We start from the raw sequence: 16721 nt of genomic DNA, 5'->3' as shown, positions 1-16721 counted from the left end.
TCTACAGGGGGGTGAAGTGAAAGGAAAATAATTGGACATGACAGATGGTCCGGGTTGGGGGACACACGTGTGAATAATTGCACAGTTTTAATTTTTAATTATTTTATTTTATTTAGTTAATTAGTTGGCATTAATTTTGCTGACATTAGATCTAGGATCTAGCGCCGCGAGCTACTGTAGTGGCTCCGGTGGGTCGTTATATACCTTAGCCCGCTGGCCACCAAGTCAGTAAAGGTAACCCGAGTCGCCGGAGTTGAATGTCGCCTTTGTCGAAGTCCGTCTCTACCAAGACGCTCCCTTTTACCTAAGCCTACGGCATCCTTCAGCGCTCGGGGGTCCTCTTACTTTTCCCTTTATTTCCCTATCGAACCCGAGTTGCCGGAGTTAAATCTCGCCTTCGTCGAAGACCGCTTCCGTTCACGCGACGCGCTTCACTTCTACGCTGCTAACGACATCCTCTATTGCTCGGGGTTCCCTTTTCCTTATCCTTTTACCCTTTTCTATCTCTAATTCCTATCCTTTTCTATCACTACATCTATTTTTCCCTTAATTGTGTTGGTCCCATTGGAGTCGGTTGCGACCGATCCGGTTTAGGTGTTTTAGCCATCGGGCAACACGTTGTGTAGCGCTGCTACTGTTTCAAGTTCCGTCGGAAGGCTGTTATAACGATGCCTCCGTCGAAGGTCTTACTGTATAAGACAGAGTTGGTACCACCAACCGCGATCGCGATCGCGCTGGTGAGGGTGTTTTTAGCCATCGGGCAACACGTCGGTAGTAGCGTTGCTACACGGTTACAATCCCGTCCGGTAGTGATGAACAAGCCCCCGTCGAAGACTTTGAATTATACCCAAGGTGCTGAAGACGCTCGTCGAGCATTGGCCTTACAACCCAGCGAACCGCGGTTACCTTCTCGTAGACAAGCCCGCACTCGCCGAGCACTGAAGTCTTCACAAGTCTCTACCACCATTATCCTCCCGGGACGGGCATCTTCCCTTAACCCTCCCGTCGGAGTCGAGCTACCGTGGGCCGCAAGCTCACATAAAGGGAAAGGAAGTCCCGAGCGCTTCGTAGCGCGTGCCATCGGCAGTGGTTGTTGCTGTTGCTGTGTTGGTTCTTTTTGTTTGACCGTCGGACTGTGTTCGCGGCCTGCCAGGCACATTGAGCTACAAAAGTGGTCTCCAGACCTAGAATTGTGTCGACGACAGCCTCGGTCTGCAGTTGCACTACAAAAGTGGTCTGGGTAACGGAGTCTCTTTTTTATTTTTGTCTGTAACTTTTTTTTTAGGTTCGCTCGTACGAGCGATGTCGACAAGCACACCCGGGGACGTCGGTCCCGGGGCGAGTAGGAGCGGATCGGCAAGGGCGTCGAGGATCCCGCGAGGTCTTCGCACCCGAAGCCAGGCCAATACGGCCACGGAACCTGAAGGTCAAGAATCCCCGACGGGGATCGAAGCCGACAAGGATAACCTATCCTACAGGTTCGAGAAGATGGGCGAGGAAATTCGCCAAGAGATGACGAAAAATCTCGAGGCTGAATTAGCCCTCGTCCGGAAGCAACTGGAGTTGCAATCATCCGAGTTGCACACCGTTTTATGGGAGCTATCGGCTCGAGTGGATCTCGTCGAGAAAGATCGAGGTAATGCCACCGACGGTCTGGAGCCGGAGGTCCTAGCTTGGTTGAAAATTTCAGTCAAGGACGCGAGGCGCGACGCGAATCAAGCTTTGGAGTCCTTAGGTAAATTTAGAAGCAGTATCGACGACAGGTTTGACCGCGCCGCTCATCGCCTCAACGACCTTGAACAGGTCGCCGGGCAAGAGCCGCTCCCAACGGTTCGAGAAGGCGACCGTCGATCGAAGAAGGACAAGGCCGCTGTACAGCGGAGTTCTAAGTCGAAGACTTCAAAGAAGAATCTGCGACGCAGGAGCAAGAGTCACGGTAGTGACGAGCCGGAGGACCAAGACTCAATGACCGAGTCGAATGGCCTTTCCGAAGATGGTGACGACGGTTCGTCGAACCATGCCAGCGATTCCGAACATCGTTCAGAGGAAGGAAAAGGAATTTCGCAGGGCAAAAAAATTACCTCCAGACGGGGCGGGATCACTTCGTTCGCCTCGCAGAGAGACAAGGACGCGGAACCCGAAGATGTCGCAACGCGGCGCGGGCCGCGATGGGAGGAGTTGGAGGAGCTGAATCCGACCAACTACCTCTTCAAGAAGTTACTTTCGTACCGAACGTACCGCTTGCGGAACCCGCAGACATATTTGTCAAGTTCCCGGCGGACCGCCGTGCGAAAAGTCAGGAGAGATATTCCGCCTAAGGTGAAGAAGGACAACACGTTCACAGGTGAGGGCGGGGTCCTTGTGTTGGTTTTTTTGGCAAAATTAGTTCAAGAGTTTAATACTCAAGAAATGAACGAGGGGCAAGCGGGTCGTCAACTTTACCGACGCCCACATACACGACGGAGTCGTTTTCGGAGCCCACGGGTCCCGTGATGATGTTCCGGGGCCGCGGCCACACGCCGGCGCCGCGCATTCCGATGGAAGACAAGGGTACGACGTTTCGAAGGCCAGGCTGGATGGGAAGGCCGCAACATCAAGGAAGGCCGCCGGCCCGTGGAGGACCTAGGCCGCAATATCCCGTCAAGAAGCACGGACTGGTGTGCTATCATTGTTACGAAAAGGAGCACGCCGCGCCAACGTGCATTCTTTCCCTCCGAAAAATGTACCTAGTTTTGGGAAATTATGAGGCGCTGTCTCCGATGGAGAGGTTAGGGATACCATCGACGAGTTATCTGAAGGTCAAGAATTGGTTCGATTCGCAGACGGCGAGCACGCCGAGTGCTTCAACGCCGAGGCCGAACCAACCCTTCGGAGGGCCCGCCGCGGGGCCCGCGTCGTCGGACGTGAGAAGGATCCCGCAGCAGCAGGAAAACTAAAAAGGGGAATCTGGCATGGGTCGCGAGAGGCACAGGGTCGACGTACTGTGCTCGGGGCTCAACCTCGTTCCCCGTCTCTAAGGGAAAAATCAGGCCCCGATGAGGAGGTCGTTGGATTGGTGGATAAGCCCAAAGGGCCAGCCCAGGTCAAGAAAATTTTGAGCCGAGCCCGAGATCATCCGCTGGAAGAAGTTCGAAGACCCTGGTAGAGGGTTAAGCGAAGGGAGTGTCCCGAGAAGATTTTGGTTCTTGCGCAAAAAAACTACAAAGTTTACGCGGACATTGGACCAACAGTCGGATTGATGAGCCAGGTGTTGTCTGTATTACACACCGGCGCGGGACCAAACCTTGTGCGAAAATCGGAACTCCCGGCTGGAACGGAATCTCTAGTGTCCTACGGACCGACCCAAGACATTGGCGACGCGAACAACAGGCCACTCCAGACTCTCAGAACCATCAAGATGCCCGTGAGACTTGGACGATTTGTGCCTGCTGCTGAATTTATTGTGTGCGAAAAGCTCACGGTACCGCTGATTCTAGGAGCGGACTATTGCAATAGGTTCGTGGAGGCTATCTACCCACGGAAGAAGAGAGTTGAGTTGGCGGATTTCTCGGAGGTTCCGATCATAAGGCGGTTCTCGGCGAGAAAATCGAAGAAGCATCTGGTCCCCGGAAAGCGTGAAACTGATGCAAAAGGGGAGCGAGTTTCCCGCAGGGTGAAGGTGGCAAGAGCCCCGACCATTGAGCCCGGGACGCAACACGTAGTCGAATGCCCCTCGAAGAGGACGGGCTTGGTCGTAGTTCAACCCTACGCACCCCTTTATGACAAGCACGGATTGGTAAGCACCAACGGTGTAGTTCAGGTTGAGCCTGACAAACCTTTTAGATTGCTTGTAGCGAATTTTAGAAATTACCCTGTCAGGGTTCAAAAAGGCCAAGTAGTGGTGGAACTGCTACCGCACCCGAGGGCCGTATTCAAGAGCAATTCAACCATTGGTGAGGTACTTGAGATTCAAGAAAGGGGCGAGGAAAAATTTACTAGTTACACCCCGCCGCCTACGGGCGAGAGAAGGTGCGAACCGTCGGAACAAGATGGCGAGGACCAGCAACGAGAACGGGAGGAAGGGCTCTCCGCGACGGCAACTACGAAGCCGGAGCGGCGGATTGAGCCTCCCCCGCCGGACGTGGAGGAGCTCGATTTGAGCCACGTGCCGGACTGGCTGCGCGAAAGATTCCGTCGGATGTTGAAAACTATTCCCGTATGTGGGATGGGACCCTTGTTGAGATCAACACCACGGTCCACCGGATTGAACTGGCCCCGGACACAAGGCCAATTGCGCAAGCCTCGTATCGGGCCGGGCCTAAAGCCCGCGAAGTAGAAGATGCAGAAGTACAGAAGATGTTAGAAGCACGAGTCATCGAACCGACGCAGTCAGAATGGCCGTCGCCCGTTTTATTAGTGCCCAAGCCGGACGGATCGATGCGCTTTTGCGTAGACTATCGCAAGTTAAATGCAGTAATGGTAATGGTAAAGGACACGTACCCTTACCGCGCATGGATGAGTGTCTGGACTCGCTTGGTGACACCAAGGTGTTCTCTGCGTTGGACGCGATCTCGGGATATTGGCAGATGCCTATCCCTGAGTGCTACCGCGACAAGACCGCATTTTCGTGTCACTCAGGTCTGTATCGCTTCTCAAGAATGCCCTTGGGGCTAACCAACGCACCAGCGACGTTCCAGAGAGCAATGGACATCTTGCTCTCTCCGTTCCGTTGGAAATGCTGTTTGGTGCATCTGGATGACATAATAATTTTTAGCAAGTCGTGGGAGGAGCACATTGTGCACGTGGATGAAATACTTTCTGTATTGGAGAAGGCAGTTGTGAAGCTCAAGCTTCGCAAGTGCGAATTTTTCGTCGAAAAGATCAAGTACCTGGGCCATGTCGTTCGGCCAGGTACATTGGAGGTTGATGTCGCGCGAACCACCCCGTTGGAACAAGTGCGGTACCCTCAAACGCAGACCCAGCTCAGAAGCTTCTTGGGACTCTGCAATGTCTACCGCAGGTTTGTCCCACATTACGCGAAAATCGCGCATCCACTCAATCAACTATTGAAGAAGGGACAACCGGCCCAGTTGGAAGGATTCGACGAATCGTGCGAAAAAGCTTTTCATAAGCTCAAGGACGCCATCTTGGCACCGCCGGTGTTGGCGCTGCCGAAGAAGGACCTACCCTACTCGGTAGATACCGATGCAAGCGACTATCAAATCGGCGCTGCATTATTTCAAACGCATCCGGATGCGCAACGTAAACCCATCGGGTTCTTTTCAAGAACGTTAGCCGCAGCCGAGAGAAACTATTCTGTATCAGCAAAAAAATGTCTAGCGGTAATTTGGGCCGTACAGACTTTAAGACCATACCTATATGGCGAGCACTTCATTGTGCATACCGACCATGCCTCATTGAGGTGGTTGATGAACGTAACCCACCCCAGCGGGAGATTAATCCGATGGAGGCTCCGCCTCTCGGAATTTGATTTCGAAATCAAGTACAAGAAGGGCAAGGCTAGCAGCCAAGCTGATGCTCTGTCAAGATTACGGACCGCAGGAGAAACCGTCGACGGAATCGACGACGAAAACCCATGCTTTATGGCCGAACCGGCCGAGGGTACAGTGGAGGACGAGGACAGTTTTGACGCGTTAGACGACATCCTCGCTCCTGAGCGGGGGCCGCCTTTGATCGCCTCGATCACTTCCAAGCTGTCACTCCGAAGGACCTTATTCGCGAGCAAGCCGTCGACACCTTCTGCAACCGCATCAAGGAAGAAATGGACGCCGGAAAGGTGAGAACGTTCAGCACGGAGACCGAGGAACTCGAAGGAACTCTATGCCGTACCGCAGCGGAGTTTTTACAAGTGGTAATACCACAATCGTTAAGGGATGGCGTCCTAGGGTTGAGCCACTACGCAAAATTGGCAGGCCACCCGGGAGGCAGGAAACCTTACAAGACATTCAGAAGATATTTTTACTGGCCTACGATGGCCCTGGACTGCTACGCAGTCGCGAAGAATTGCGCCGCATGCGCGCGGGAGAGGGTGAAGTTAAGAAGAAACACGAAGGAAATGAAGCTGTTCACGCCCAAAGCTCCGCTGGAGTTTGTCGCCATCGACATCCTCGGCGAGCTAATTACAACTAAACGAGGAAATCGGTACATTCTCGTGATCAGCGATCGATACTCGAAACTGGTACGAACCGTACCGTTGAAGAAGATATCAGCTGCGCACATCGCACAAGCCTTCGTTCACCATTGGGTATTCGTGTACAGACCGCCGGTCAAGCTGCTGTCCGACAATGGAACACAGTTCACGGCCCGGTTCTTTCAGAACGTCTGCCGAAATCTCGGCATACGCAATGTGTTCACGACTACGTACCACACACCAGCCAACGGCCAAGTAGAGAGGTTTAACTGCACGCTGACTTCCGCGTTGCGAAAATATGTTGGAGAGCATCCCAAGGACTGGGACTTATTTAGCGACGCTGTGACGTTCGCATACAACACGCAAGTTCATCGAACTACGAACATCGCGCCCTTCGAGCTGGTGTTAGCTCGGGCACCGAGAAGCATTGCGTTACAAGCGCAGCCAAGTTTGGAGAAGTTCAGCTCGTCACGAGCATACTACCTGAAATGGCAGTCGTGGTTGGAGAGCTTGATGAGAAGTGCCGATAAGAGTCTGCGCAGAGAACAGGCACGGTACAAGCGAAATTTCGATTCAAGACTTCGCAGGCCGAAGTACGACATTCCTGTGGGATCTTACGTGTTCTTACGAAAGGAACAAGGGACGGCGAGCCAGCCAAAACACAAGCTTGCTCAAGTCGCTACTGGACCCTACGCAGTAAAGAGGTCTGATCAAGGTACAGTCGTCATTGCCATCGGCGACCAAGAAGGGCGCGTTTCGCGAGACCGGGTGGAACTAGCCCCGAGTCTGATGGACCTCGTGCCGGTCACCGGCTTAACACAAGCGCTACGGTTCCTTGATGGGACAGAGAGAGACAAAGGACGGAATGTTTTCGAAAATGGGGGTAGCCTCCATGTACACACGCCTCCGCGAGAGGACCCTGAAGATCTAGTTACCGAGTTATCGTCAGTGGATACTCCGCAAGACTCACGCGAGTCAAAAGATCCGACAGAAGAGGACGAGTTGGAAGATCTTCAGAAGGGGGAAGGAATTGTCAGTGAACACGAAGAAGGAGCTGGAGATCAGGAGTACGTGATCGACAAAATAGTCGACCACGGATATTGAGACGGGAAATTAATTCTCAAGGTAAAATGGTATGGCTACGCGAGCGAGAACGCGACATGAGAGCCAATTGAACAATTACCGCGTAGCGCAGTGGTGACGTATTTTCGGAGGAAGAAACAACTCCTCCCACAGCAAGCCGCATGCGCGAGACCAGGATGAGCCCCCTACGGAACGCATTGGTGAAAACGCGAAAAGAAAACGCGAGTCATAACCCAAAACCCTACATTTTTACTTTCTTAACTGTTCTGTTTTGTTTTTGTTTTATGTTTGTGTTCGTTTTCGTTTCACGCGACGCATCTAGGTTCGTGATCCCCGAGTGAGTGTGTGGCGCTCCCCGAGAGAGGACGACGGCCACGAAGATGCCAATCACCGCGTCAACGATGGACGAGAAGACCAGGCGAGGTGGAGAAAAATTCACAACTTAGCGACCAAGTGCGGTCAGAAGGACACAGCATGAAGAATGACGTGAGAGATCGAGGCGCTGGAAGGGCCTCGAAGGAGGACTATAATCGAGAGGACGAAAAGGGAGATGATGAGGGAATCGTGAGACCCAGGGGACGAACTTAGAGAGACGATGATCCCTGGGATGGATTCTACCTGGGGGAAGATCAAGAGGGACGCTCATGTTGCGGAGAATGCGTCGGCAGCAAGGTGATAGACACTAGCAGCGAAACGCCCTCATGACAACATACTGAAGGAGGGAACGAAGACGGTTCGCTTCGCGGGCTACTCGAGGATCAGGGGAACTGTATGTCGGTGAAAATGTTTACCGCCGGTCGTTGGAGAGAGAAAGGATGAGGAGGTGGTGTGAACTTCGTTCCGGTAGGCGGTCGGGTATTGTGGGTCAGTTCCCGTAATGTAGCTGATAATGAGGAGGCGGAGGCCGGTTCCGATGGTCGAGGCCCGCCGCTCGGGAATAGAAACGAGTCATCACGCGGTGCTGCGGCGACCAATCTCCGCAGTAGCACAATAACAGGGTCGCTTATCCCTGTAGAGGGTATGCGGAGTGCCACAAGTGGCGCTGCTCCAGTCTCCCCATATTTGAAGACCAAAAACTGGGGTGTTACTGCTGCCGGGTCGATGAGCTGAATGTCACTACGGCGTAAATTGCGGATACTGGTAGGACGACCGCAAATGACGAAACCCAAGGCGACTAATCCCCAACGCTGCAGTTCGTGGATTGAAGCGGCAGTAAGGGCTCGGTATAGGGCTTGAGCGGCGAGTGCTGCAGGGAGTGGGGCAGACCGAGAGGGCGGACCGGTAGTTCGGCGGGCGTCCTGTGCTATGAACCCGCGTCGCGTAGCCTGAACGAGCGGGTGAACGGTGGGGTCTGTCAGACCCAGTCGGCGGTGCTGCGCTCCAATTGATGCGATGTAGGGACGCAACTACCTCGCACTGTGCTGCGATCGTAGATCGTTCCAATGTAACAGGAGATGGTTCGTGGGGCAGCAGGGAGTGCGGGCTGGGCACAGCGCTGACAATACAGAACGAAGGACTCCCAGTGCCGTTGGTAACCACCCTCGGTACTTCGTGATAATGTTCTCCCAAGTAGGTGCGCAGCTACGCGGGACCCAGCTAGATCCCCGAGTAAACTGCAGGCGCCAATCGTCCCCTGTGTACGCCAACGTTCCGCTGCTTGAACCTGAAGGCGACAGAACTCCACGGCGGGGTCCGGCACGGTATTCGGTGGACGCTCGCCGCGGCGCGAGCTGTCTGATACCACTGCTGCCCCGTTCACGCAGGAGCGATCATGAATCCGCGACCGGCGGTAGCGAGTGCGCGCGCCCAAACGCCGAGCAATGCGGGACGAGGTACGACGACGGGGATCCCTGGCGATCTGCGCGACTCTGGGAGCGAATTGCCGTCGAGAGGAGAGAGCCGCGAACGGAAGCGGCGCTCGAGGAGCAGTTGGGCGTCCCGTGGAAGTTCCCATGCGAAGCTGTCGCGCCGGCGCGAGAGTCGGTCTGCCCAACAGTTCAACACGGACGGGAGGTGGCGCGTCGACAGTGTGACGCCATGAAGTTCGCACAAACGCCGCAAGCGTCGGAGCTTCGCGTGAAGGCGCGGCGAGCGGCTTGTCATGTTCCGGACGATGTAGGCGGTGACGAGCGAGTCGGTTACGAGCTGCACCTGCCGGCCACGAGAAAACTAGACGAACTGCTCTAGGGCGTTGAGTGCGGCGGTAAGCTCTAGTTCGTTGATATGAGCCCCTTCCTCGTCCCCCGTGAAGAATCTTGCCGCCGGCACCTGCCCGTTCCATGTTGCTCCCCAGCCCGCCATACTCGCGTCTGTGAAGACGCAAACTTCGGGGGCGTGCCAGAGGTGCCTCCCCACGTGTACGTTCCAGCTCAAGCTCGCCCACCACTGAAGGTCGCCGATGGCGACATGGGAGAGGCGCGGATCGCGAGTCGGATCCGCGGAAGGAGAAAATTTGTGCGCTCCGCAAGGGGCCCCACAGAGTGGCCTGGGGAGCAGACGTTTTGAGGGAGGTATGATAACCCCTTTCTCGGCCTCCCCTGCTGTCCCCGGTGCGAGCCCTGGTCTCTCCGGGGCGCTGAGGGCCGGGAACAACTCCCGGAGTCGGAGTCGGGCATCCACCACGGCCGGCGAGACGGAGTTCGCCAGTCCTGCGAATCCGCGCAGCACACGAGCGCGGATGCAGCGTCGGTGCGAGGATGCGTATCGAAGAACGCGCCGGGCGGCGAGCTCCACCTTCGCGAGCTTGCCGGGGGACAGCATGAACTTCTGAGCGGACGTATCCACGACGATGCCGAGTACCTCCAAGCGCGTCTCCCCTTTGAAGGAGCATTTGTCGGGGTGTAGCCGTAGTCCGAGCTTGCGGAACAGCGCCTGCGCCAGCGAACCCAGTTGCTCGGTGTCCTTCCTTCCAGCGGCGGAGCCCCCCGACGGCTTGGCGGCGCCGAAGAAGCCGTGGAGGTACGAGAAGATGCGGTGTCCCAGCGAGCGTATGAACGAGACGACGGGCTTCATCGCTTTTGTGTAGAACCACGGTGCGACTGCGAGGCCGCAGTTCATGCAGAGCGGGACGAATACGTCGTTCCCAATCAGGAATGCCAAGCGCTCCTGGTTTACGCGCCTCAAACCGAGGTGGTAGTAGGCGTCTTTCACGTCGGCCTTGAACAGACAGTCCCCGGGAAGCAGTACTGCCGCCAAGTCTGACAGCTGGTCCATCCGGAATGTTCTCGATTCCATGCACTCGTTCGCCTTCTTGTAGTCGATCAATAGCCGCCTCTTGCCTGCCGACTCCGTCACGAACGCTGGAAACAGCTGCCCTCTGCGCTTCAGGTCGCGGCCCTCCTCCGGGGTTGCCCGCCGTGAAACCGAGCGCGAGCCATCTCGCTATCTCCTTCGAAGCGAACCCGCGCTCTCCTACGTCCATCGGGTATGATCTCGGGCGCTGGTAAGGGACCTCCCGTACCCATGGGAGCTGCAGCCCGAATCGCAACTGTCTCACCAACCAGTCGCTCGCGCCGATCTCCTTCCGATTCCTCCATGCCAGGCCCACACCCACGGAAGGTGGGACCATTCTTATTTGCGTCCTCGGCCCCGGTTGCCTCCCCCGGTTCCTTTTCCTCCGCCGCGACTGCTACTGCGGTTCCCTCTGGGGGTGGCGTCCGGTTTCCAGAACTGCTGAATAGCTTCCGCCGGACTCCTCCGCCTGTTCCGGCCGGCGAGCTGGGTGGCATACTTGATTGCCTGCACCTGCTGTCGACGGAAGGCCTGGCGGCCTGCGGAACTGTACGCGGCGGGGGCGTCAATGTAAGCTGACAAAACTTCCGGATCAGCGACCCCGGTGGCCCCCTGTTTGCCGGCGAGTACCTCGTAGCGGGACGCGGCCAATTCGTATACTCCAAAGGTGCAGAGCTGGGCGTCGGATACCGATACGATGGCCTGGCCGATTGTACGGACTGCTTCGGGGTCGGCGTCGTCGGGGATCTTCTCGACTGACTCGATGAGGTCCTCGGCAGCCTGGGTGAGCGTGTTGGAAGCATGTGTGAGGTACGCAGCGGACGCGTAGAGGCCGGCGGCCTCCTCCGTTCTCCCGGTGCTGGTCCCGGATGCGCAAAAAGTCTTGAAGTGTGCGACGCTCTCCGGCTCAATGCTGACCGGGTAGCTCAGTTCGAAGCGCGCGGGGACCTCGAAGCGTGGTCGGATGACGGCACCCCGGCGAGCCTCGTACCACTTCGGAGTGAATGCCTGGGGACCGTAGAGAGCCTCGTTCAGATCGTCGGAGTCCGGGTCTTCGTCGTCAGGGTCCTCTGGAGGTCCCTGCTCTCGGCCCTCGGCTGCGGGGAGTGAAGCGGCGGCCCGTCGAGCTCGTGCAGCCGCTTGGGAGGCGAGATCGGCGGTCGGAGGGCCAGCCGCGCCGGGATTCTCGAAGGCGGCGGTGATGGCAGTGGTGTCGGCCCTAGCGGTGCCAGCGTTTTCGGGGGCAGGCGGTGGGTCCGGGAGGACTGGAGCCGGGTTATCATTAGCCCGATTGGCGAGGGCTTCGTGGATCTTTCGTGCGACGATATCGCTAATCGCGGCTGCAGTGGCCGCGTCTAAGGCAGGCGGCGCCGACGGGCCGGCGCACTCTTCGCTCGGCGGGACCGGTGGCGGTACTTCTCCTGACATTCCTAGCCGACGTGATCGGCCTAGGCAGTGCGTCGAACCTCCGAGCGGGCTGCACGGGGAATCGCTTCTCTCGCAGAGAAGCGGATGACTGGCTCTTCCGGTTCGCCTCCTGCGCGCCAACGGCAAGAGAATGCACAGCCCAGCCACGCCGTCCTCTTGTCCACGTGTACAGCGTGCACCCGTGTCCAAGAGTAGGCGCGCAGGCATCGCGCGGCGTAGGTGATTACATAGTGATCCGTGGATACCTGACCGTTATTTTACGGACAACCTTAATATGGCTATCCGTAAAATAACGCGCTATTGCACCACAAATTTAGAAAGTCAGTTCGGATGCCTTTACTCAACGTGCCTACTGTACCCGCCGGAAAAAACTTCTTGCAGAATATCGTGCAGAGCAGCTTTGCATACAATGAACGATAACATACGGGCGTATTGGGTTCGAAGATCCCACGACAAAACGTTTCGAGGTTTCTCCATAAAAGCGTTTTGCTAGGCATTTCTAAAAACGATAGGACATGCAGCCCTTGGGAGAAGCCTTCTCGCAGCTCGTGTATTGCTCTATGCTCTTCCTCCTGGTCTCCTTGCCTCCTCCTCCTAGCCTACTCGCCTTTTATCTCCCCTCTCTCGCTGTCGCGTGGCGTATTCTTCCTTCCGATATCTTTCCATTACTTCTAACGCTGTCACCTTCCAGCGTACATTGACAGCCAGGCGTTGGCTGTTTCTATACTGCTAACGCAAGTCTCCCTTTTGTGGAGCACTTGCAAGGGTCCCCAACAGTAGGTTGAATCGTAACAACAGTGCGGTACGCTACACGCCACCAAAAGCATCAGCCCGTCGTTTCCCCGCTTATTTCTTCACGTGCGGTTTCATAGACCTGAGAGGAAAAGGGCGGAATGCACGGTGCGTGTATGATATGGAGAAGACCATGTTGCTCGAAGATTTCCATCGATCGAAAAGATGACCATGAAATGCAAATGATCCCTGAAAAGAACTAGAGGGAACGTCTCTTACATCTGGGGCTGACAAATGAGTGGATCTCGCTCTCCAGAAGAAAGACGTCTCAATTGGATATAATTTGATGGGATTGAACTAGATAGCGTGACTGTAGGCGCATATGTTGCTGCAATGATTCCTCGTTCGCCGTGTTGGGTCGTGAATAATTGTCAGACAACGAATCCACGCAAGACTCTAGAGCAATGAAGGCTATTTGTGTCGGCCATCTCAAGTTCTCTTTCTCTTCGTCAATACCCCAGAGACAGCACTCTTCGTCATGACCGAAATCTGTTTTTATCAAAATCGAGCCATGGCAAGCAACACACGAGCGGACCACAGGTGGAAGAACTTCAAGGTGCTCGATCGCTTTACATCTTATCTTCTTCGGCTGGGAGGGTGATTGATTTCGCAAGAAAGAGAACAAGGCTTTCAAGCTACACGCAAACCGAGTAAACCATGACGAGGCTTGTTGTTCATCGAAGGGATGATCAGGCTGTGCATTCGTTTCATCAACTTCGTTCGGCCTTGACGGCGAATTGGGTAGACATGTGTGCAGGTATGAAAAATCTCACCTTGTTCTGCTGGCGTCATCACTAAACAGGGCTCATTCTTCGGAGAGTATTGCTTTTGCAATCCCTTCTATCTAATCTGAGACGCAGCTCACAGTTTGAAACAATATAAATGAAAGTTGCACCGAGCAGATTAGACTATCTGCACACTTCTCTCAACCAGTCGACTCACAAAACCACAAATTGGTACCAGACTCGGATATCCTAGGCATCACCATGAGACTGGTACTATTCCTGTCCTCCGTGCTACTCGTCTTTAGCATTGCCGCCAGTCAACCTGTAGGCTCAGTCGTCACGTTTGGACGATGCCCTAACAATTGTGTGACGGACTTCGATGCTGTTCTTAGTCTCTCCAGAAATTGCGCGGCTCGTTTCTCGCTGGGATGCGTGCCAACGCCATGCGCAGATCCTAGATCACTCACCTGCTATAATCCAAGCGAGGAGGAACCTCGTGAGTTAGGTGCTCCAATCACACCCGGGGCCGACATTGTCTTTGATACCCTAGAAGTCGGGATTGAGTTTCCCGTTTTCGTTAACCTGTCGACACAAAATACACCTCTGGATCTCTATCTTTTGGCTGATTCCACTTTTTCTATGAGAGAGACCATCGAGGAAGTGCGGAAGCGCTTTAATGAAATTATTGACCATTTCAGTAGCAACCTGTCGTTCAGCTCTGTTCACTTTGGTGTTGGGACGTATCGCGATGAGGCTGACGCCGGCTTCGACAATGGTTTCAGAAATTTGAAGTCCATCAGTTCTGATGCAGCCGCATCCAAGATAGCCGTTGAAAGCCTCAGGGCAATTGGCGGAGGTGATCGTGATGAGGCTAACTTGGTGGCTTTACACAAGGTAGCTACTGACCCCTCTATCAGGTGGAGGAACAACTCCCGTAGAGTGATTGTGTACTTTGGAGACGTGCCAGGTCATGAGCCTTCATGCGGACCGTTTAGAACTTTAACGAGGAAGACCGTTATCGACGATCTGCAGAAGGAGCATATCACCGTGCTTGGCGTCAGCGCTCCTGAAGCTGGTCGTTCATCACAGTTTAACTCGGCACCTAGGAGCTCGTTCGGTTGCAGCGGTACACCTACCGCTGGTCCATCTTCAGCTGGCCCGAGGCAAACAGAGGACATTACTGACGCTACTGCGGGTTCTCTACGTTCAAGTGACAGTGACGGAATCATTGAAGACATTATCGCTTCGGTCGATGCCCTCACATCCACATTCACGGTGGACATTTCAGACTGCGAAGGCCAGTTGAAATCCGTGTACGATCCGAGCCTTCCGATCACATTGGGACCTGGAGAAGACGTGATGGTCACGCAGACGGTCTCTGTTGATCAAAAACTCTGCGAGGAACGAACGACTTCTTTTAAGTGCGAAATTCGGTACATTCAGAGCGGAGTGTTCTTAAAGCCAACGAATGTTCGTGTTAATAACATTGTTGGTTGTCCTGGTCTCAGTTGATAAAATGGGATGTAACCAGCGCTAGTGCTGTAGTATTGAGAACGAATACAAATAAACACGACGCCTCTTCCCTTTGTTTGTCGCATTTACATCCGGTGTCTAACGAACCTCTTGGTAGAAGAGGATTAAATGCTACGTGCTCAGACGAGAACGATTCTGCTTTTGGAATATTCCCGACATGGGAACACCTGAAGGGACTGCTGACTGTACAACTCGACATCTCAGCGCTTCCTCTATGGTTGTAACAAAGAACGCGTCTGTGAGTACGATAGTGAAACCCGAAGTAGAAGTAGTATCGATATATTCGGACGCAAGTCGGCGGCCCGGCTTCCTCAATTCACCAGAATAAAGCTGGACTACGTCACACAATCTGCAACGCACTGAGACCCGTTCTGCCCATGAACGGCAATATAGACACTTCCAGAGCGGTATACGGTATCATATTTGTAGTGTGCAGGGCACAAGTCAGCTCCATGGTGAGGGTGTCCAGGGCGCCGCCCGTAGATGCTTCTACTGTCTATTATAGTGCTTACATAGGCTTACACTACCGGCCCCACCGGGCGGTGAGCTTCCGTAGTGGCTGGCTCCTGCGCAGAGTAAATTGGTCAGTTTCATTTCCCGGACAGAACGTTTCTTAGAATAGTAAAAGCAACTCGGTACATTTCTACAGTGAAGGGATTGGGCGGAGCGCGTTTTCGCATGTGAAGGCATTGGCCGGATCGACACCTCCCCCCCCCCTCCCCCCACCGCGGCGCACGACTGTACAGTCTCTCGACCGTAAATTACGAGGGATAGCTCTCACGAGGCGCATGACTACTTTTCAACGACAACTGTAGGGTCCAGTACAGTGAGAGTGGGTTTCCCTTTTCCTGTGGAGCAATACATCCAGGAAATATGTAGAGTGTAGAGTATAAGTGGCGAGGGGGTGAGTTGAAAGGTGACGGTTCAAGGCGGTGACGCGAGGTCATGCAAGGTTTACGTGTCAGGTCGGGCAGTACAGTAGAAAAGAAGGAAATACAGAGTACCCTTACTGTATGTTTAGTGTTCCATAGGGCGGTTGCAGGGTGATATTTTGTTGGATGAGGATTTTGTGGACGATAGTGGACGATAGTGCGAGAGTACTTTGGTAGTGGGGTGCGGCACTTGGCAAAAACGGAAAAAAGTGGTTTTGAGCAAAATCTTGTGCACAAGAAGAATGTAATGTTGCAGTGATAGGGAGACGACGGTACGGCACACACCGGATACCCTTGAATGGTTACCCTTCGGTACTGCAGCACTGTACTGCAGTACTGTACTGTGCGTAATGCTGTACCCATACAGCACACGTGTGAGCGGATACTCACACGTGTGCGGGCGCCCTATCGTATCTTACACGTGTACATAGCCCCTCCACGGTATTTAACACCGTCGTCGCTCCTTCCCTTAGTAAACATGACTAAGGTCTTGACTGTGTCTCTCCTACCCTTGGGTACACGCTCCCAGCGCTGGTTGACGTGTACGTCGCGAAAGCGGGCGGTGTGTGCCTCTCAGCAGAGCGGGGCAAAGCCGCTGCCCCGCATATGTACGATATGAACGTGTCCATATGTACACGTTGCCGACGTTGCATGCCCAGGCGTGTGCGGCTGCGCGCGGCAGCGGCGGAGGGGCGGGGAGCGGGGGGGAGGGGGGTTGCCGCGCCGCACGGCGGCGGGTGCGCTGCGTGCGTTGTGCGTGACGGGCGTGTCGTGCGCGCGGTCTCGCGTTTCCAAACCGAAAATAGGCCTCCGCCGCGCGACCCGCGCGGACCTCCCCCTCGCGCCCTCGCCATTGGCCTCGCGCTT

This window comes from Chondrus crispus, genomic scaffold, assembly GCF_000350225.1.
Source record: "Chondrus crispus Stackhouse genomic scaffold, scaffold_70, whole genome shotgun sequence".
Lineage (NCBI taxonomy): Eukaryota > Rhodophyta > Florideophyceae > Gigartinales > Gigartinaceae > Chondrus > Chondrus crispus.
This window is presented reverse-complemented; position numbering follows the sequence as displayed.